Raw genomic sequence first — 21,119 nt, forward strand, 5'->3', positions numbered from 1 at the left:
TACACAAAAAAGTGGAGGCCAAGCAGAGGGACCGGGTTAGCTGCTTGGGCCTGGCTAGCTACAGGGCCTATGCCAGCTGCAAGGCTGCATAAACATAGAGGCTGTGCTAACAGCCGGGGCCAAGCTAGCAGACCGGGGCCATGCAGAGGGAAACTGGGTTAGCCGCCAGGGCATGGCTAGCTACAGAGCCTATGCCAGCAGCAAGGGCCGCATAAACATAGAGGCTGTGCTAGCAGCCGGGGCTAAGCTAGCAGACAGGGGCTCTGCTGAGGGACTGGGTTAGCTGCCAGGGCATGGCTAGCCACAGGGGGGTCAAACAGGGCAAAACGGGAAGCAAACAGGGGAGCTAACCGGGGAGACTAACAAGCTAAACAGGGGAGTAACAGGCTAACAAGGGAGCTAGAGGGAACAAGAAAAAAAAAGGCAAACTCAACATACACCGTCTGTGCTGGCTGGGGTCGTCGATTAGGTGGGGTCGTACTGTTATGGTTTGTAACCGACCCCAATCGCACAACACAAGACAGGTATGATGGTTTGCCAAGAAACAGATATTTATTGAACAACAGGGAAAAACAGGGAAAAGGGCACTGTCCCTTTAAGGGAGAATCACAAATACAGGAATATAATATGAGGGGAAGGAAAGGTGCCTTTAAGAGGCGGGCAGGAAAAGGGAACACTATGGGAAGGTAAGGGAACGCCTAAGGGAAGGTTAAGGGAACGCCTTGGGACAAAGGAACTAGAGACTAGGTAAACCAGGGACAAGGAGAACTAGGGAGAGAGGACTAGGGACTAGGAGAGCTAGGGAACAGGAGAAACGGGGACTAGGGGAACTAGGGACAAGGAACTAGGTGGAACTAGAAAGGGGAGAACTAGGGAACAGGAACTAGGTGGAACTAGAAGGGGAGAACTTGGGACCAGGAACTAGGTGGAACTAGAAAGGGGAGAACTAGGGAACAGGAACTAGGTGGAACTAGAAAGGGGAGAACTAGGGAACAGGAACTAGGAACAGAGGGGACTGAGGCCCGCGGAGGCGGGCTGGGGTACAGGGAGGAACTGGGAGGACTGGTGGAAATCATCTGGGCCGCTCTGCAGGACAGAGGAGATAGTTAATGCACAAAGGGAAAAAACAGAGCAGGTGCAGAACAGTCCAAATAACAAAGTGAACAAAGTAATAATATCTTCGTGTGACAAACACACAGGGGGAGATGTAAAGTCCAAAAATACTATTCTAAGTGAGAACCAAAAACAGAGGCATTACGCTGGGAGATGAAATGTCCAAGCTAACTAACAGAGGCAATACGCTGGGAGATGAAATGTCCAAACTAACTAACAGAGGCAATACGCTGGGAGAGTGACATCACAATCAAAACTCACCCAGGCGTATGCGTAAAGGTACAGGAACAGCAGCGGGAACGGGGGCAAGAGGCATTACGCTGAGTGAGTGACATCACAATCAAAACTCACCCAGGCGTATGCGTAAAGGTAAAGGGGCAGCAGCGGGAACGGGGGCAAGGGCACTACGCTGAGTGAGTGACATCACAATCAAAACTCACCCAGGCGTATGCGTAAAGGTACGGGGACAGCAGCGGGAACGGGGGCAAGGGCACTACGCTGGGTGAGTGACATCACAATCAAAACTCACCCAGGCGCATGCGTAATGGTACAGGGACAGCAACGGGAACGAAGGCATCGCCACCGGGGCGGCTGGCTGTCCGAGCCGAGGGAGAGAGTGCTGGAACAGTGGCGGTGACGAGGGCATCGTCCACCGGGTAGCCGCTGTCGGAGCCGAGGAACAGAGTGCTGGAACAGTGGCGGTGACGAGGGCATCGTCCACCGGGTAGCCGCTGTCGGAGCCGAGGAACAGAGTGCGCGCCACACCTTGGTGTGCGCGTCGGAACAGGGAGCTGGAACAGTGGCGGTGGCGAGGATGTCGTCCACCGGGTAGCCACTGTCGGGCCGAGGAACAGAGTGCGCGCCACACCTTGGTGTGCGCGTCGGAACAGGGAGCTGGAACAGTGGCGGTGGCGAGGATGTCGTCCACCGGGTAGCCACTGTCGGAGCCGAGGAACAGAGTGGCGCGCCACACCTTGGTGTGCGCGTCGGAACAGAGAGACGCATCGGGGTGCGTCTGCCAGGAGGAGTGTGCCAAGCACGAAGGTCTGGAAGATGCGCATCTGTGCGCTGGTACGGAGGAGCGTGCCAAGCTCGAAGGTCTGGAAGATGCGCGTCAGTGCGCTGGTACGGAGGAGCGTGCCAAGCTCGAAGGTCTGGAAGATGCGCGTCTGTGCGCTGGTACGGAGGAGCGTGCCAAGCTCGAAGGTCTGGAAGATGCGCGTCAGTGCGCTGGTACGGAGGAGCGTGCCAAGCTCGAAGGTCTGGAAGATGCGCGTCAGTGCGCTGGTACGGAGGAGCGTGCCAAGCTCGAAGGTCTGAAGTGGAACACTGGAATACCTCCCGTAGAGGATTAGAGAGCGCAGTACAGTGTCTCCCTCCAGGCAAACGGCGGCAGGTGGCGAAGGCTTGAGCGCATCTGGCGCGCTGGTCTGGAGTGGAACACTGGAATACCTCCCGTAGAGAATTAGAGAGCGCAGTACAATGTCTCCCTCCAGGCAAACGGCGACAGGTGGCCAAACACGAGGATCCTTGGAAGATGCGCGTTGCGCGCTGTGGACTGGAGAGCGTCTGCGCTGGTCTGGATGTGCGTCAGGACGACAGCTGCGCGGGGGGTCTGAAGTGGATGACTGGGATGCCTCCCGTGGAAGTCTAGGGAGCGCAGACCAGTCCCACTCTCAGGCAACGGCGACAGCAGGCGAAGGCTGGAGCAAACATCTCGACGCCGGAGAATGGAACAGCATAGGCAGACAGAGGATCTCCCGAAAGAGTCTAGATGTTTAGAGAATATGACTCGGCAAGTATACAACACGACCCCACGCCAAAACGAGGGGAAGCGCCCTGGTATTTAAAGCCCACAGGGGGACTAATTAGCCTGCCACCACAGGTGCGAGAGATAATAGAATATCAAACAGGTGTGGCCACTAAGGGTAAGGAACGAGAGGGTGGGGGCTAGAGAGAGTGAGTAGGGAATTCCTAACAGTAGGCTTAAAGAAGACAGAGAATAGGGAATTCCTAACAGTAGGCTTAAAGAAGACAGAGAAAAGGTAGTGAGCAGCGGGCAAAACCTCACACCAAAATACTATACTTTATACTTATAGCACATGCATGAGCCTGGTCTCTTTTGAAAGATAACATTCTGAAGTGTCTGATACAGTAAAGATAATTCACTTTTAGTGCTAATGAAATTGAGTAACATAGGTATGAACTTGAGTTGTAGAAAAACTTATGTCGTATATTCTATGTACATTTCTAGGTTAATCTACAGTGCACACAGGTTGCTAATTGGATAGAAAAAGGATAGAATGATAGAATGGTTCCCCTTTGACTCCAATAGCCAGCAGGGAAATAACTGTGCAGTCAGACAACCAAGCTCGAATACAAACTCATATTATTTATTGCCGAGGGGCCCAAAGGGTGTAGAAGCAGGTTATTACATACAGGGATCATTTCATCTTACATCAAACATGATGCACAATTGGTCATTGATTCTTACATATCAAACAAGTCTGTACACATTTTAGGCATGTTTGTGAATGAAAGAGAATATACTGTGCAATCACAGTGTAACTGAGGGGTACAATTCCCTGACTGTATTGATAAGTATGGTATCATTAAACCACTACCGCTTTATGTACTTTAATTACTGGCCATACAGTACACGATATATGAATATGATGAACACTTCCCACAATGAAATCGGTTCCAGTCAAAGGTATTAATCAAGTATTTAATGGAGCAAAAGGTACATAGGATACTTTACATTATTCTTTGAATGCACTTGTAAGGCAAAGGAGTATGCGTAGGCAAATCAATAACGAATGTCCATTCTCTGGTTACGCAGGAGGTAATTATACAACCTGAATCTTAGGGAATTATATCTATGGTACACTAGTAATATAGCGGAGATACTGGAAGGGGTTCCCACTGGTTGTAAGCCAGCAGGGGGGGTAGAAGATCTGTCGGTAGTAGGACGTCTGGTCAACGATGACTAGGGAGACTTCAGGTACAGAAGCCGGTGCAGTAGCCTCTTGATCCACAGACGAATACAGCTTGGTTCTCTTGTAGACTGTAGCTCCACAGGGAAGAAAGCTAGTCGGCCTCAGGCTCTCTGGGCGCCGACTCGACTTGACTCCTCTCGGGGTAAATCCAACACGTGCAGGCGTCGGCGATTATCCGCTCCATAAATCACAGGACCAAAGCAAATATATTCCAGCCGCAAAGGGCTATGTAGTCGTCGGGTAGATTAATCCAGTGGTACATGTCCATACGGCTCTCGTCTAGGTCTCCTCGGGTGAAAGCGCCATGCGGTCGGCCCAGCCTGGATAAGAACTCTAGCTAATACGAGAAAGCGTTGGAGATGCTGGTCACTGTAGAATTCTAACCGCACGATACACTATACACAAATAGACTATTAAAGACTTAATAGAAATATGTCGCACTCGACGGTATAGCGCCAAACTCTGACAATTCAGTTACTAATTCGCACGCGGTCTCGATGCTCTATTCTGGGGCCAAACAGGCCATACTTCACCGCACGTTGTATCGTGGGTGAGGCTTCAACTTATCGGTAACATACTAAGGACGAAGGGTAAGGAGTAAGGGGGTAAGGGGCTTCTACATTCACCTGCGCCGTATTTATACGCACGGTGAACAAAACTAGTTCCACTCTCATTTCTGTCGCGTATCCCTGGGCAAGGCCGGGCATGTCCAGACACATCTTGACGGTGACTTTGAACCTGGCTCCGGAGGCCGGTCTCTGGCGCCGGTGGGCCGCTGTCCAATAGGAGAATGAACTATTATGGTCTGGGCTAAAGGGATATTCCGTGTATATGTACAAGGAATATACAGGGGATATCAACGATATACAAATACTATGCAATATATATCAATAAATAAATATATATATTCGGTTTAATCTGATCCTTCGTAACACACAGAGTGAATCTGGTCTAAGATTAACTACCTTTACATTTACACTACACAACACCAAACAGTGGTTCCATGGTTCACTCACGTGTATTTGCAAAGCACATTCTCTGGTGGCAGCAGTTGGGTTGGAGACCAGACCTGGGTGTCTGGCCTACCCATTTAACCTTACAGATCAGATCTTTATAGTCCATATGACATCACGGGTTTGACTATCTTTTAGCCAATCAGAGTTATATCCAAAAATGGAGTTGTTCCAATCAGGTGTCTTGATACCAAAACAGGAGGGTCTCTGTTCTTGGGTCTGTCTGCCCAATCAACAGTTATATTCAAAACAGTGTCTTCCATCTGTTCGTCTTTCCAAATAGGGTCATGTTGTTTTCACATCCGGCGTCCTGCTGTTTGTGGCAGAGAGGCTCCCATGTAGATGAATCAGACATTTTGACCTTTCTTGTGTATTATTTGATTTTCCAATGTACATGGTTTGTGTAATGAACTATAGGTATCTAGCATCAACCCAGTGTAGTCATTGCCTCTAGTTTGATACCAAATCTTCCATAGAAAACAACACAAACCTGTATTTACCAGACTATCTATATAAACACAGTTTTAACAGAGAAGTAGCAGAACATTTTCTATTATATTCACAGACAGTTGATACTCCAATAACATTCAAATATCCTTTTCTTATCTAACCAGTTAGATTCATGTGATATAGTTGTTTTTAGTTCTAGTCTAACACAATGTAATTACATTCTTCCTTAGCAAGTCTGTGACCTCTGGTCTCTGTTAGACCAGCTGTCTCTGCTACTATCTGCTCACAGTGAGGTGTGACCAGCGCTGACCACATTAACATCTTCATTGTCTTGTTATCCTGAGAATTTACAGTCAACAGAGGTTCCCACACTGAGCATGGAAAGATCTAATCATTCAAGTATCCTATATGTAATGCTACAGTTCAATACTAAGGCATTATTTGAATTAAACTATCATAACAGAGGCGAGCTCCAGTAGCTCACCGCGTATCTCTGCGCTATTTCGGCGTCAGGGACAACCGTGCGCGTCACGGATCTGGGGTACACGAGTTCGACTCCCGGACTCGCCGTATTTTCTCAGAGTGTCTTCCCCCGATCTATACCCCATTCAACCTGTTTCTGTCGGTCATGCTTGACCAGAAAAAGCGATAAACGCTAAAAGAACCAGCTCTCTGGTCAAAGTTTAAAAAAATAAAAATAACGGGCGGCTAGGTGGTGTAGTGGGCAAGGCACTCGCCACCAGTGTGGAGACGCTAGGATTCGCGTGTTCGAATCCAGCTCTCCACATTGTTTTCAGTTTAGCTGGTCGTCCGCAGTAATACACATTGGCCGTATTACGGGGAGGGAAAACTGAAGGGTGGGGATCGAACGTTGTGAACAAGCGACTCCTACAAGTCGGTTGGTGCGCCTGCGCAGTAGAATCAGGAAGTGTCGGGGGCAGCGTGAGCCTCCCACGCGTTACTCCTCGACACTGAGAGATCGAGCTGCGCAGGTGAAAAGATGCGACTGCTGTTACCTCAAGTACCGGAGGGGACTTGTGCTATGTATGACTTAGTCCACATTGCAGCCGGCTTGTGGGAGGCAAGAAACAGCGTTCGTGACAGGGGAGGGTTGAATTGGATGATACGAAATTGGGATGGGAGAAAATATAGAAAAATGGGAGAAAAAGTGGATAAAAAAAAAAAAAAAAAAAAAAACTATCATAACAGGTATTTGCAGTTTCAGTGATCACCCAACAGTCTGCTTGTCTCTAGTCTGTAATTGTATGGACTTAAACAGTTCTACACATTGGTCCTGTTCCACAGAGGCATATTAGTACCATTTAGCCTCTTGCTCCTTGGTTCAACGCTCACATCCCTTGAATGTGGTGTAGTATTATAGATTAACAGTTGGCTCGTGGGGGGTTGGTTTCCTGTGTTTACCCAACAGATACAGTTTAGCATAGAGGTTTTTTTTATGATCACCCACTGTCTCCAAGACTCTCCTTAGTCAGCAGTTGAAACCACTCTTGCTCTAAAAGGTACACAAGGTTTTCGCATATGGTTCCTTTACACAGACACATTGGTTATGAAATGCACAGTTTCCAAGTCAATGATACCACACTTATTACTCACGTTTTTCTGTAGTAGTTGCAATATCCCAAAATTATATTTCCAAATAAATTGGTATGGCTGGGAAAACACCATGGGTCTTATGTAGTACATGTCCAAATTTCATAAAAATCCATTCAGAAATGAGTGATTAGGAGCAATTTTGGTAAGCTGGGAGAAAACAAAAACTCCAATGCATTCCGCGTTTTTTTCTCTTCCTGTTTTCCATGTTAACCGGTTAGAGCCGCCACACAGTGACCATGTTAACAGGTTAGAGCAGCTACACAGTGACTATGTTAACAGGTTAGAGCAGCTACACAGTGACCATGTTAACAGGTTAGAGCAGCTACACAGTGACCATGTTAACAGGTTAGAACAGCTACACAGTGACCATGTTAACATGTTAGAGCAGCTACACAGTGACCATGTTAACAGGTTAGAGCAGCTACACAGTGACTATGTTAACAGGTTAGAGCAGCTACACAGTGACCATGTTAACAGGTTAGAGCAGCTACACAGTGACCATGTTAACAGGTTAGAGCAGCTACACAGTGACCATGTTAACATGTTAGAGCAGCTACACAGTGACCATGTTAACAGGTTAGAGCAGCTACACAGTGACCATGTTAACAGGTTAGAGCAGCTACACAGTGACCATGTTAACAGGTTAGAGCAGCTACACAGTGACCATGTTAACAGGTTAGAGCAGCTACACAGTGACCATGTTAACAGGTTAGAGCAGCTACACAGTGTCACAGGTTAGAGCAGCTACACAGTGACCATGTTAACATGTTAGAGCAGCTACACAGTGACCATGTTAACATGTTAGAGCAGCTACACAGTGACCATGTTAACAGGTTAGAGCAGCTACACAGTGACCATGTTAACAGGTTAGAGCAGCTACACAGTGACCATGTTAACAGGTTAGAGCAGCTACACAGTGTCACAGGTTAGAGCAGCTACACAGTGACCATGTTAACATGTTAGAGCAGCTACACAGTGACCATGTTAACAGGTTAGAGCAGCTACACAGTGTCACAGGTTAGAGCAGCTACACAGTGACCATGTTAACAGGTTAGAGCAGCTACACAGTGACCATGTTAACAGGTTAGAGCAGCTACACAGTCAGTGTGACACCATCATGCTGTCAGTGTGACACCACCATGTGTGAGAGCCACTACAGTTCAACAAGGCAACCGCCATGCTGGCTGCTGCTGCTACTGATACTGCTGCTGCTACTGATACTGCTGCTGCTGCTGCTACTGATACTGCTGCTGCTGCTGCTACTGATACTGCTGCTGCTGCTGCTGCTACTGATACTGCTGCTGCTACTGATACTGCTGCTGCTGCTACTGATACTGCTGCTGCTACTGATACTGCTGCTGCTACTGATACTGCTGCTGCTGCTACTGATACTGCTGCTGCTACTGATACTGCTGCTGCTGCTACTGCTGCTGCTGCTACTGATACTACTGCTGCTACTGATACTGCTACTGCTGCTACTGCTGCTGCTGCTACTGATACTACTGCTGCTACTGATACTGCTGCTGCTACTACTCAAGTCAAGTCAAGTCAAGTAATTTATTTATAAAGCACGTTTAAAAGCCCAAGAGCCAACCAAAGTGCTGTACAATCAAATCTTAAAATCAATGTCCTAATATAAAATACACAAATACAAAAATACAAAAAGGCACAGCAGGACAAGACAGTACATTCAGAGAGTAGGACAGTAGGACAACACACGAATAGGGGAACACAAAGTACAGTAGCACACAGGGGACAGAGGAGCATAATAAGAGATACAAGAGGGAGGGGGCAGGATAAAATTACATGGGAGTGTGTGAGTTAGGGTGTGGGAGAATACTACTGATACTGCTGCTGCTACTACTGATACTGCTGCTGCTACTACTACTGCTGCTACTGCTACTACTACTGATGCTACTGCTACTGATGCTACTGCTGCTGCTACTACTGCTGCTACTACTACTACTACTACTACTACTACTACTACTACTACTACTACTACTGCTGCTGCTGCTGCTACTGCTGCTGCTACTACTGCTACTACTACAACTACTACTACTACTACTACTACTGATGCTACTGCGACTGATGCTGCTACTGATACTACTACTGATGCTACTGCTACTGATGCTGCTACTGATACTGCTACTACTACTACTACTACTACTACTGCTGCTACTACTACTACTGCTGCTGCTACTGCTGCTGATACTGCTGCTGCTGCTACTACTGCAAATAACAAACTCAGCAAGACCGACGGCTTCTCAGTTACAGTGGGTGACAATATTGTCACAAGGAAAGATGAAATTACCTACCTGGGTTCCATCCTAGAGGCAAATCTTTCCTGTGACAAAATGGCATCCAATGTAATAAAAAAAGTCAACCAACGAACTTGATTCTTGTACCGGATCTCCTCACTGGTAAACAAGAATACCCTGAAGACTCTGGCAGGAGCACTCATTCAAGGGTACTACGACTATGCTTGCACCTCATGGTACCAAAGCACCTCAAAGGCGCTAAAAACAAAATTACAAACATCTCAAAACTAACTGGTCAGACTACTGCTTTACCTTACTCCTAGAACCCACCTCACCCCTGCCCACTTTGACAACCTAGGATGGCTTAGAGTAGAAGACAGAGTACAGCAACTTGCAATGGGCCTGGTCTTCAAGATACACTACACCACTAAGGTACCCATTTACATGTCAAAATACTTCCCAAAGGTCAGTGAATACCATGACCACAACACCAGAGGGAGCTCCACAAATCATGTTAAACCCAGATTCGGCTCAAACAAGGGACTAAATACGTTATTATTATGCCACATCAATGTGCAACGCCCTACCCAAAGCTACTGCTACTGCTACTGCTACTGATGCTGCTCCTGCTTCTTCTCTGCCGTGGTTCATCGTTGATCGTGATTACCCCTAGTCGCGTGCGGGAGGTCCTTCACCTCTCATCCAGGCTCTGTGGCCCAGACCCACTCCTCATCCTGGCCCAAAAGAACCAGCATCATAGAAATGGCAGCAACTGGTCTCTGCGGTCATGGCCGGCGGCTTAATGATACTCCTCCCACAGGCTATATGCCTTCCATACTGGGACAACCACCCGGTAGATGAGAGTTCTGGTATCAGGTTCCTGGACCACTCCGTCGACCAGCTGTAGATGATTCCACTCAGTCAACAACCAGCGCACACTGTGGGGAAGAGAGGTGACAGGTCACAACACTGGGGCACTCTCCCCCCTCCTTCCACTCAGCCACTTGGCATACTGTACATGACCTCTGGGTCATTACCTTGCCACTCCCTCCATTGGTGATGAATCTCCATGTGTGATGCATTCCTGCCTGAAGCTGGCTCTTCTCTTATATCCTCAAGCTGGTCCTTTTCCTCTGCACCTACACTCCTCTCCACTAGGAGGCAGGTGTATCCCCTGCTCTGAATAGACGTCCTCCCTCCGTAGCCAGACCGCGTGTAGCTTAATGCCAGCGGAAGAGTGCAAGAGCGCTTCCGCATTCTTCGCCGCGCATGCGCATGAGGTCCTCGCTTAGTTCAGACGCCCCATTCAACACGGTGAATCCCAAACTCGAAACTCCGTTAAGCTCCAGAGAGAGAGGCTGAAAACCGCCGGTTCTTGCCCGACGGATGGGAGCCGAATCGCGGATCCGAGTTTTCTGATGAATAGCCCCAAAACATGGAGGTCGCGAACGGTGCCGGCTTCGCTGACCAGAGCTCTCTCAGATTCAAAATTGCAGCCTGGAACATACATGTTTCGGAACCAATGTGTAACTAGACAGTTACAATATAACATTTATTGTGAGGATTCGCCTGTTCCCTGAACTTTTCCCTGTCTACTCTCCTTCACCAGCCCCCACCCTTGCGATGATTTACTCTCCTCTACTCTTCACCAGCCCCCACCCTTGGACTTTCTTGTTCAATTACCATCACGCAGCTGTCATAGTTTGTGATTAGCGCCCCTGAGGGCTTTATATACCTGGACCTCCCTTCCAGTCCTTGTCGGGTCGTTCTGTATCTGTGTTCACTCTGTGTTCATGGAGTTCTGTACGTTACCATCCTGTACGTTACCATCACCTGCCGCGTCTCCGGCGTGAGACGACGTGCCAGCCATCACCACCTGTCGCCGTTTGCCTGGAGTGGGACACCGTCTTCGCTCTCTAATTCTCTACGGGAGGTTTTCCAGTGTTCCCACTCCAGACGTCAAGCCGGCGCGCCATCGCTCCCTATTTCCACGGGAGGATGGCGTCTCTTCCCCCCGGCCTCCGCTGTCGGGTCCCTGTCTCCGTGCCCGGCCTCTACCGTCGGGCCCCTGTCTCCGTGCCCGGCCTCCGCCGTCTGGCCCCTGTCTCCGTGCCCGGCCTCCGCCGTCGGGCCCCTGTCTCCGTGCCCGGCCCCCCCGAGGAGGAGGAAGAGGATCTCCGTGCCTGGAGTGGGACACCGCCTTCGCTCTCTAATTCTCTACGAGAGGTTGCCAGTGTTCCCACTCCAGACGTCAAGCCGGCGCGCCAGCGCTCCCTATTTCCACGGGAGGATGGCGTCTCTTCCCCCCGGCTTCCGCTGTCGGGTCCCTGTCTCCGTGCCCGGCCTCCGCCGTCGGGCCCCTGTCTCCGTGCCCGGCCCCCCCGAGGAGGAGGAAGAGGATCTCCGTGCCTGGAGTGGGACACCGCCTTCGCTCTCTAATTCTCTACGGGAGGTTGCCAGTGTTCCCACTCCAGACGTCAAGCCGGCGCGCCATCGCTCCCTATTTCCACGGGAGGATGGCGTCTCTTCCCCCCGGCCTCCGCCGTCGGGCCCCTGTCTCCGTGCCCGGCCTCCGCCGTCGGGCCCCTGTCTCCGTGCCCGGCCCCCCCGAGGAGGAGGAAGAGGATCTCCGTGCCTGGAGTGGGACACCGCCTTCGCTCTCTAATTCTCTACGGGAGGTTGCCAGTGTTCCCACTCCAGACGTCAAGCCGGCGCGCCATCGCTCCCTATTTCCACGGGAGGATGGCGTCTCTTCCCCCCGGCCTCCGCTGTCGGGTCCCTGTCTCCGTGCCCGGCCTCCGCCGTCGGGCCCCTGTCTCCGTGCCCGGCCTCCGCCGTCGGGCCCCTGTCTCCGTGCCCGGCCCCCCCGAGGAGGAGGAAGAGGATCTCCGTGCCTGGAGTGGGACACCGCCTTCGCTCTCTAATTCTCTACGGGAGGTTGCCAGTGTTCCCACTCCAGACGTCAAGCCGGCGCGCCATCGCTCCCTATTTCCACGGGAGGATGGCGTCTCTTCCCCCCGGCCTCCGCCGTCGGGCCCCTGTCTCCGTGCCCGGCCTCCGCCGTCGGGCCCCTGTCTCCGTGCCCGGCCCCCCCGAGGAGGAGGAAGAGGATCTCCGTGCCTGGAGTGGGACACCGCCTTCGCTCTCTAATTCTCTACGGGAGGTTGCCAGTGTTCCCACTCCAGACGTCAAGCCGGCGCGCCATCGCTCCCTATTTCCACGGGAGGATGGCGTCTCTTCCCCCCGGCCTCCGCTGTCGGGCCCCTGTCTCCGTGCCCGGCCTCCGCCGTCGGGCCCCTGTCTCCGTGCCCGGCCTCCGTCATCGGGCCCCTGTCCCCGTACCAGGCCTCCGCCGTCGGGCCCCTGTCCCCTTGCCAGGCCTCCGCCGTCGGAACCCTGTCCTCATTCCCTGTAAGCAGCTCTGGCCCTCGCCCTGTCCAAGGCCTTAACCCTGTTCTCTGTACCTGTCTCAGCCCGCCTCTCCGGGCCTCTGTCCCTGTCCCCATCTCCAGTGCCCCTGGTCCTGGTCCTGACATTTAGCCCTGGCCCGTAGCCCTGGCCCTTAGCCTTTCTTAGCCCTGTCCCTTAGCCTGTTCGCTTCTTAAAGGCACAGTGCCGCTTTTTCCATTTTTCCTTGACTCTAGTGTTTTTGTGTTCTCCCCTGTTCCCCTCTCCAGTGCCCCTGGTCCTGGTCCTTGACATTTAGCCCTGGCCCTGTCCCTTAGCCCTAGTCCCTTAGCCTGTTCGCCTCTTAAAGGCACAGTGCCGCTTTTTCCATATTTCCTTGACTCTAGTGTTTTTGTGTTCTCCCCTGTTCCCCTCTCCAGTGCCCCTGGTCCTGGTCCTTGACATTTAGCCCTGGCCCTGTCCCTTAGCCCTAGTCCCTTAGCCTGTTCGCCTCTTAAAGGCACAGTGCCGCTTTTTCCATATTTCCTTGACTCTAGTGTTTTTGTGTTCTCCCCTGTTCCCCTCTCCAGTGCCCCTGGTCCTGGTCCTTGACATTTAGCCCTGGCCCTGTCCCTTAGCCCTAGTCCATTAGCCTGTTCGCCTCTTAAAGGCACAGTGCCGCATTTTCCTTATTTCCTTGACTCTAGTGTTTTTGTGTTCTCCCCTGTTCCCCTCTCCAGTGCCCCTGGTCCTGGTCCTTGACATTTAGCCCTGGCCCTGTCCCTTAGCCCTAGTCCCTTAGCCTGTTCGCCTCTTAAAGGCACAGTGCCGCATTTTCCAGTTTTCCTTGACTCTAGTGTTTTTGTGTTCTCCCATAAAGGGACTGTTCCACCTTTTGTTCTATAATAAAGATTTGCCCTGTTTTGGCTTACTCTCATACCTGTCTTGTGTTGTGCGATTGGGGTCGGTTACAAACCATAACATTTATATTAATTAACCCAGTTAATGCCTTAAGAGAAAGAGTCTGGTGGTCAATTACTACGGAAATGTTGTGTCTTACTAATAATAACTAATTCCGCGGTCAATATAAGTCTTCTATTGACCGCGGAATTAGTTATTATTATTAGTAAGACACAACATTTCCGTAGTAATTGACCACCAGACTCTTTCTCTTAAGGCATTAACTGGGTTAATTAATATAAATGTTATATTGTAACTGTCTAGTTACACATTGGTTCCGAAACATGTATGTTCCAGGCTGCGATTAAAACTTTGAATCTGAGAGAGCTCTGGTCAGCGAAGCCGGCGCCGTTCGCGACCTCCATGTTTTGGGGCTATTCATCAGAAAACTCGGATCCGCGATTCGGCTCCCATCCGTCGGGCAAGAACTGGCGGTTTTCAGCCTCTCTCTCTGGAGCTTAACAGAGTTTCGAGTTTGGGATTCACCGTGTTGAATGGGGCGTCTGAACTAAGCGAGGACCTCATGCGCATGCGCGGCGAAGAATGCGGAAGCACTCTTGCACTCTTCCGCTGGCATTAAGCTACACGCAGCCAGACCTTCCAGCTCGGTCTCTCTCTCTCCTCTGCACTAGCCCTCCTCTCCAGCAGGGGGTGGTCTCTCTCAGTCTGAATTCCCTCAGGCTTCTCAGTCCAATACTGCCTTTGCTGTTCTGACTGGACCTTTGAGCTCTGCGTCTCTCTGCTTTTCAGGTAGTGATGAGACCTCTCTCTTAGCCACACCCTCTGCTGCCAATAGGGAGGTGTAGTCTGATGTCACTGGTTGTTCAGCCACTTGGCATACTGTACATGACCTCTGGGTCATTACCTTGCCACTCCCTCCATTGGTGATGAATCTCCATGTGTGATGCATTCCTGCCTGAAGCTGGCTCTTCTCTTATATCCTCAAGCTGGTCCTTTTCCTCTGCACCTACACTCCTCTCCACTAGGAGGCAGGTGTATCCCCTGCTCTGAATAGACGTCCTCCCTCCGTAGCCAGACCGCGTGTAGCTTAATGCCAGCGGAAGAGTGCAAGAGCGCTTCCGCATTCTTCGCCGCGCATGCGCATGAGGTCCTCGCTTAGTTCAGACGCCCCATTCAACACGGTGAATCCCAAACTCGAAACTCCGTTAAGCTCCAGAGAGAGAGGCTGAAAACCGCCGGTTCTTGCCCGACGGATGGGAGCCGAATCGCGGATCCGAGTTTTCTGATGAATAGCCCCAAAACATGGAGGTCGCGAACGGTGCCGGCTTCGCTGACCAGAGCTCTCTCAGATTCAAAATTGCAGCCTGGAACATACATGTTTCGGAACCAATGTGTAACTAGACAGTTACAATATAACATTTATTGTGAGGATTCGCCTGTTCCCTGAACTTTTCCCTGTCTACTCTCCTTCACCAGCCCCCACCCTTGCGATGATTTACTCTCCTCTACTCTTCACCAGCCCCCACCCTTGGACTTTCTTGTTCAATTACCATCACGCAGCTGTCATAGTTTGTGATTAGCGCCCCTGAGGGCTTTATATACCTGGACCTCCCTTCCAGTCCTTGTCGGGTCGTTCTGTATCTGTGTTCACTCTGTGTTCATGGAGTTCTGTACGTTACCATCCTGTACGTTACCATCACCTGCCGCGTCTCCGGCGTGAGACGACGTGCCAGCCATCACCACCTGTCGCCGTTTGCCTGGAGTGGGACACCGTCTTCGCTCTCTAATTCTCTACGGGAGGTTTTCCAGTGTTCCCACTCCAGACGTCAAGCCGGCGCGCCATCGCTCCCTATTTCCACGGGAGGATGGCGTCTCTTCCCCCCGGCCTCCGCTGTCGGGTCCCTGTCTCCGTGCCCGGCCTCTACCGTCGGGCCCCTGTCTCCGTGCCCGGCCTCCGCCGTCTGGCCCCTGTCTCCGTGCCCGGCCTCCGCCGTCGGGCCCCTGTCTCCGTGCCCGGCCCCCCCGAGGAGGAGGAAGAGGATCTCCGTGCCTGGAGTGGGACACCGCCTTCGCTCTCTAATTCTCTACGAGAGGTTGCCAGTGTTCCCACTCCAGACGTCAAGCCGGCGCGCCAGCGCTCCCTATTTCCACGGGAGGATGGCGTCTCTTCCCCCCGGCTTCCGCTGTCGGGTCCCTGTCTCCGTGCCCGGCCTCCGCCGTCGGGCCCCTGTCTCCGTGCCCGGCCCCCCCGAGGAGGAGGAAGAGGATCTCCGTGCCTGGAGTGGGACACCGCCTTCGCTCTCTAATTCTCTACGGGAGGTTGCCAGTGTTCCCACTCCAGACGTCAAGCCGGCGCGCCATCGCTCCCTATTTCCACGGGAGGATGGCGTCTCTTCCCCCCGGCCTCCGCCGTCGGGCCCCTGTCTCCGTGCCCGGCCTCCGCCGTCGGGCCCCTGTCTCCGTGCCCGGCCCCCCCGAGGAGGAGGAAGAGGATCTCCGTGCCTGGAGTGGGACACCGCCTTCGCTCTCTAATTCTCTACGGGAGGTTGCCAGTGTTCCCACTCCAGACGTCAAGCCGGCGCGCCATCGCTCCCTATTTCCACGGGAGGATGGCGTCTCTTCCCCCCGGCCTCCGCTGTCGGGTCCCTGTCTCCGTGCCCGGCCTCCGCCGTCGGGCCCCTGTCTCCGTGCCCGGCCTCCGCCGTCGGGCCCCTGTCTCCGTGCCCGGCCCCCCCGAGGAGGAGGAAGAGGATCTCCGTGCCTGGAGTGGGACACCGCCTTCGCTCTCTAATTCTCTACGGGAGGTTGCCAGTGTTCCCACTCCAGACGTCAAGCCGGCGCGCCATCGCTCCCTATTTCCACGGGAGGATGGCGTCTCTTCCCCCCGGCCTCCGCCGTCGGGCCCCTGTCTCCGTGCCCGGCCTCCGCCGTCGGGCCCCTGTCTCCGTGCCCGGCCCCCCCGAGGAGGAGGAAGAGGATCTCCGTGCCTGGAGTGGGACACCGCCTTCGCTCTCTAATTCTCTACGGGAGGTTGCCAGTGTTCCCACTCCAGACGTCAAGCCGGCGCGCCATCGCTCCCTATTTCCACGGGAGGATGGCGTCTCTTCCCCCCGGCCTCCGCTGTCGGGCCCCTGTCTCCGTGCCCGGCCTCCGCCGTCGGGCCCCTGTCTCCGTGCCCGGCCTCCGTCATCGGGCCCCTGTCCCCGTACCAGGCCTCCGCCGTCGGGCCCCTGTCCCCTTGCCAGGCCTCCGCCGTCGGAACCCTGTCCTCATTCCCTGTAAGCAGCTCTGGCCCTCGCCCTGTCCAAGGCCTTAACCCTGTTCTCTGTACCTGTCTCAGCCCGCCTCTCCGGGCCTCTGTCCCTGTCCCCATCTCCAGTGCCCCTGGTCCTGGTCCTGACATTTAGCCCTGGCCCGTAGCCCTGGCCCTTAGCCTTTCTTAGCCCTGTCCCTTAGCCTGTTCGCTTCTTAAAGGCACAGTGCCGCTTTTTCCATTTTTCCTTGACTCTAGTGTTTTTGTGTTCTCCCCTGTTCCCCTCTCCAGTGCCCCTGGTCCTGGTCCTTGACATTTAGCCCTGGCCCTGTCCCTTAGCCCTAGTCCCTTAGCCTGTTCGCCTCTTAAAGGCACAGTGCCGCTTTTTCCATATTTCCTTGACTCTAGTGTTTTTGTGTTCTCCCCTGTTCCCCTCTCCAGTGCCCCTGGTCCTGGTCCTTGACATTTAGCCCTGGCCCTGTCCCTTAGCCCTAGTCCCTTAGCCTGTTCGCCTCTTAAAGGCACAGTGCCGCTTTTTCCATATTTCCTTGACTCTAGTGTTTTTGTGTTCTCCCCTGTTCCCCTCTCCAGTGCCCCTGGTCCTGGTCCTTGACATTTAGCCCTGGCCCTGTCCCTTAGCCCTAGTCCATTAGCCTGTTCGCCTCTTAAAGGCACAGTGCCGCATTTTCCTTATTTCCTTGACTCTAGTGTTTTTGTGTTCTCCCCTGTTCCCCTCTCCAGTGCCCCTGGTCCTGGTCCTTGACATTTAGCCCTGGCCCTGTCCCTTAGCCCTAGTCCCTTAGCCTGTTCGCCTCTTAAAGGCACAGTGCCGCATTTTCCAGTTTTCCTTGACTCTAGTGTTTTTGTGTTCTCCCATAAAGGGACTGTTCCACCTTTTGTTCTATAATAAAGATTTGCCCTGTTTTGGCTTACTCTCATACCTGTCTTGTGTTGTGCGATTGGGGTCGGTTACAAACCATAACATTTATATTAATTAACCCAGTTAATGCCTTAAGAGAAAGAGTCTGGTGGTCAATTACTACGGAAATGTTGTGTCTTACTAATAATAACTAATTCCGCGGTCAATATAAGTCTTCTATTGACCGCGGAATTAGTTATTATTATTAGTAAGACACAACATTTCCGTAGTAATTGACCACCAGACTCTTTCTCTTAAGGCATTAACTGGGTTAATTAATATAAATGTTATATTGTAACTGTCTAGTTACACATTGGTTCCGAAACATGTATGTTCCAGGCTGCGATTAAAACTTTGAATCTGAGAGAGCTCTGGTCAGCGAAGCCGGCGCCGTTCGCGACCTCCATGTTTTGGGGCTATTCATCAGAAAACTCGGATCCGCGATTCGGCTCCCATCCGTCGGGCAAGAACTGGCGGTTTTCAGCCTCTCTCTCTGGAGCTTAACAGAGTTTCGAGTTTGGGATTCACCGTGTTGAATGGGGCGTCTGAACTAAGCGAGGACCTCATGCGCATGCGCGGCGAAGAATGCGGAAGCACTCTTGCACTCTTCCGCTGGCATTAAGCTACACGCAGCCAGACCTTCCAGCTCGGTCTCTCTCTCTCCTCTGCACTAGCCCTCCTCTCCAGCAGGGGGTGGTCTCTCTCAGTCTGAATTCCCTCAGGCTTCTCAGTCCAATACTGCCTTTGCTGTTCTGACTGGACCTTTGAGCTCTGCGTCTCTCTGCTTTTCAGGTAGTGATGAGACCTCTCTCTTAGCCACACCCTCTGCTGCCAATAGGGAGGTGTAGTCTGATGTCACTGGTTGTTCAGCCACTTGGCATACTGTACATGACCTCTGGGTCATTACCTTGCCACTCCCTCCATTGGTGATGAATCTCCATGTGTGATGCATTCCTGCCTGAAGCTGGCTCTTCTCTTATATCCTCAAGCTGGTCCTTTTCCTCTGCACCTACACTCCTCTCCACTAGGAGGCAGGTGTATCCCCTGCTCTGAATAGACGTCCTCCCTCCGTAGCCAGACCGCGTGTAGCTTAATGCCAGCGGAAGAGTGCAAGAGCGCTTCCGCATTCTTCGCCGCGCATGCGCATGAGGTCCTCGCTTAGTTCAGACGCCCCATTCAACACGGTGAATCCCAAACTCGAAACTCCGTTAAGCTCCAGAGAGAGAGGCTGAAAACCGCCGGTTCTTGCCCGACGGATGGGAGCCGAATCGCGGATCCGAGTTTTCTGATGAATAGCCCCAAAACATGGAGGTCGCGAACGGTGCCGGCTTCGCTGACCAGAGCTCTCTCAGATTCAAAATTGCAGCCTGGAACATACATGTTTCGGAACCAATGTGTAACTAGACAGTTACAATATAACATTTATTGTGAGGATTCGCCTGTTCCCTGAACTTTTCCCTGTCTACTCTCCTTCACCAGCCCCCACCCTTGCGATGATTTACTCTCCTCTACTCTTCACCAGCCCCCACCCTTGGACTTTCTTGTTCAATTACCATCACGCAGCTGTCATAGTTTGTGATTAGCGCCCCTGAGGGCTTTATATACCTGGACCTCCCTTCCAGTCCTTGTCGGGTCGTTCTGTATCTGTGTTCACTCTGTGTTCATGGAGTTCTGTACGTTACCATCCTGTACGTTACCATCACCTGCCGCGTCTCCGGCGTGAGACGACGTGCCAGCCATCACCACCTGTCGCCGTTTGCCTGGAGTGGGACACCGTCTTCGCTCTCTAATTCTCTACGGGAGGTTTTCCAGTGTTCCCACTCCAGACGTCAAGCCGGCGCGCCATCGCTCCCTATTTCCACGGGAGGATGGCGTCTCTTCCCCCCGGCCTCCGCTGTCGGGTCCCTGTCTCCGTGCCCGGCCTCTACCGTCGGGCCCCTGTCTCCGTGCCCGGCCTCCGCCGTCTGGCCCCTGTCTCCGTGCCCGGCCTCCGCCGTCGGGCCCCTGTCTCCGTGCCCGGCCCCCCCGAGGAGGAGGAAGAGGATCTCCGTGCCTGGAGTGGGACACCGCCTTCGCTCTCTAATTCTCTACGAGAGGTTGCCAGTGTTCCCACTCCAGACGTCAAGCCGGCGCGCCAGCGCTCCCTATTTCCACGGGAGGATGGCGTCTCTTCCCCCCGGCTTCCGCTGTCGGGTCCCTGTCTCCGTGCCCGGCCTCCGCCGTCGGGCCCCTGTCTCCGTGCCCGGCCCCCCCGAGGAGGAGGAAGAGGATCTCCGTGCCTGGAGTGGGACACCGCCTTCGCTCTCTAATTCTCTACGGGAGGTTGCCAGTGTTCCCACTCCAGACGTCAAGCCGGCGCGCCATCGCTCCCTATTTCCACGGGAGGATGGCGTCTCTTCCCCCCGGCCTCCGCCGTCGGGCCCCTGTCTCCGTGCCCGGCCTCCGCCGTCGGGCCCCTGTCTCCGTGCCCGGCCCCCCCGAGGAGGAGGAAGAGGATCTCCGTGCCTGGAGTGGGACACCGCCTTCGCTCTCTAATTCTCTACGGGAGGTTGCCAGTGTTCCCACTCCAGACGTCAAGCCGGCGCGCCATCGCTCCCTATTTCCACGGGAGGATGGCGTCTCTTCCCCCCGGCCTCCGCTGTCGGGTCCCTGTCTCCGTGCCCGGCCTCCGCCGTCGGGCCCCTGTCTCCGTGCCCGGCCTCCGCCGTCGGGCCCCTGTCTCCGTGCCCGGCCCCCCCGAGGAGGAGGAAGAGGATCTCCGTGCCTGGAGTGGGACACCGCCTTCGCTCTCTAATTCTCTACGGGAGGTTGCCAGTGTTCCCACTCCAGACGTCAAGCCGGCGCGCCATCGCTCCCTATTTCCACGGGAGGATGGCGTCTCTTCCCCCCGGCCTCCGCCGTCGGGCCCCTGTCTCCGTGCCCGGCCTCCGCCGTCGGGCCCCTGTCTCCGTGCCCGGCCCCCCCGAGGAGGAGGAAGAGGATCTCCGTGCCTGGAGTGGGACACCGCCTTCGCTCTCTAATTCTCTACGGGAGGTTGCCAGTGTTCCCACTCCAGACGTCAAGCCGGCGCGCCATCGCTCCCTATTTCCACGGGAGGATGGCGTCTCTTCCCCCCGGCCTCCGCTGTCGGGCCCCTGTCTCCGTGCCCGGCCTCCGCCGTCGGGCCCCTGTCTCCGTGCCCGGCCTCCGTCA

The sequence above is a fragment of the Notolepis coatsorum genome (assembly GCF_963971535.1).
Source record: "Notolepis coatsorum genome assembly, chromosome: 9".
Classification (NCBI taxonomy): domain Eukaryota; kingdom Metazoa; phylum Chordata; class Actinopteri; order Aulopiformes; family Paralepididae; genus Notolepis; species Notolepis coatsorum.